Below are 2,224 nucleotides of genomic sequence, written 5' to 3'. Positions count from 1 at the left end.
TGGAGTGACTTGTCGTTTCTATGCTGTGAATAGCCTATAGGGGGCAGTAAATCACACTATGTATCAGCAGTATTGGTCCACACCTGTGAGAAATTGGCACGTTTTATAATTCATAACAAGTCCTCCCACCGCCACCGTGTCAAAATCTCCCCGAACTTATCCCAATCGCTTGTGCTCGGTTAGTGCTGCAAATCTTTTTTGTCTCACTACTATAGTTTTTGTGTTCTTAATGTTTTATGGTCTGTCCATTATTAATGTGTTATCCGTAACCAGCACCCCAACCTTGTCGAAACTTGTCTCATTTTTTTGTGCTGCAAATAATTTTGTTAAATTATTATAGTTTTTATGTTATTACTGTTTTCTGAGGCTAGTTATGAATTATAAAACATTGAAAAACTATAAACTATAAGAGTTTGACAAAGAAAATCATAGCACAATTGAATGGGAAAAGTTTGGAAAATGTTTTTTAAAGGGGGAAGAGGAGGAGGGCTGGTTATGATTCCATCCATCTATCTCTTCTCATCCATATTCTACCGCTTGTCCCTATCTCAGCTGCATTCGCGCGGAAGGCGGTGTGGTTATTAGGGGTGTGGGAAAAAATCGATTCAAATTTGAATCGCGATTCTCACGTTGTGTGTTTCAGAATCGATTTTCATTTTTAAAAAATCAATTTATTTTATTATTTATTTATTTTATCAATCCAACAAACCACTACACACCAATACCATAACAATGCAATCAAATTCCAAAACCAAACCTTACCCAGCAACACTCAGAACTGCAATAAACAGAGCAATTGAGGAGACACAAACACGACACAGAACAAAACAAAAGTAGAGAAACAAAAATGAATATTATCAACGACAGTATCAACATTAGTTATAATTTCAGCATAGCAGTGATTAAAATCCCTCATTGACATTATCATTAGATATTTATAAAAATAATAAAAAAGAACAATAGTGTCACAGTGGCTTACACTTGCATCGCATCTCATAAGCTTGACAACACACTGTGTCCAATGTTTTCACAAAGATAAAATAAGTCATATTTTTGGTTCGTTTAATATTTAAAACAAATTTACATTATTGCAATCAGTTGATAAAAACATTGTCTTTTACAATTATAAAAGCTTTTTAAAAAAAATCTACTACTCTGCTAGCATGTCAGCAGACTGGGGTAGATCCTGCTGAAATCCTATGTATTGAATGAATACAGAATCGTTTTGAATCGGAAAAATATCGTTTTTGAATGGAGAATCGCGTTGAATCGAAAAAAAAAAAAGATTTATAATCGAATCGCGACCCCAAGAATCGATATCGAATCGTCGGACACCCAAAGATTCGCAGCCCCAGTGGTTATGAATCATTAAATGTTAATATAAAAATTATAATGGTAAAATAAATTGTCGCACAAATGAATGGGACGAGTTTGGGGTGATTTTGACGTGCGGGGGGGGGGGGGGGGTTATGAATAATAACACATTAATGACATGAAAATTCTAAAACATCAACCTAAAAACTGAAATAGACCAAAAAAAATTGCAGCACGAAAGAAATGGGAAAGGTTTGGGAAGGTTTTGACAAGGCGGGGGGGCTGGTTCTAAATCATTAAATGTTTATGACATAAAAAAATATCCATCCTTCCTTCAATAGACAAAAGAAACACAAACGATTGGGACATAATTGGAGAGACTTCGACCAGGTGTGGGGGTTGAGGCTGGTTATAAAACCTAAAACATTAATAGCATAAAACCATGATAGATTAAAAAAAAAAATTGTAGCACAAACGCAAAAAGGAATGAAACACGTTTGGAGTGATTTTGACAATGTGTGTGGATGACATCCCTAGTCAGAAAATTTTAGAATAACTTAAAAACTGTAACAGCACAAATAAAAATATGTAAAGCAAAAACCAGCACAAATGATGAATACACATTTAGGGAGATTTTGAAAAGGGCAACTTCACACAGGTTTGGTCCACATGTCAAGGAATGTCTGAGGTGAGGTGATGACCTTCTTCTTCTTCGCAATTCTTTCATTTCAACGATGAATGTGCCATGAAATATTATCAAACCTGCGTTATTAAAAGTGACAAAGGCTACAAAAGGGAAAGTCGATGGAAGACAATGAAAAGGCCGAAGAAGTGAAAGGTTTTCTGAGGTGTTATTTATAGTCTCTTCGTGGCGGACAGGAAGAGGCGGACAAAGAGAAGCAGGAAAGGC

This window comes from Nerophis ophidion, linkage group LG10, assembly GCF_033978795.1.
Source record: "Nerophis ophidion isolate RoL-2023_Sa linkage group LG10, RoL_Noph_v1.0, whole genome shotgun sequence".
NCBI classification, from domain to species: Eukaryota; Metazoa; Chordata; class Actinopteri; order Syngnathiformes; family Syngnathidae; genus Nerophis; species Nerophis ophidion.
The sequence above is the reverse complement of the archived record's forward strand: the minus strand, read 5'-3'. Positions refer to the sequence as shown.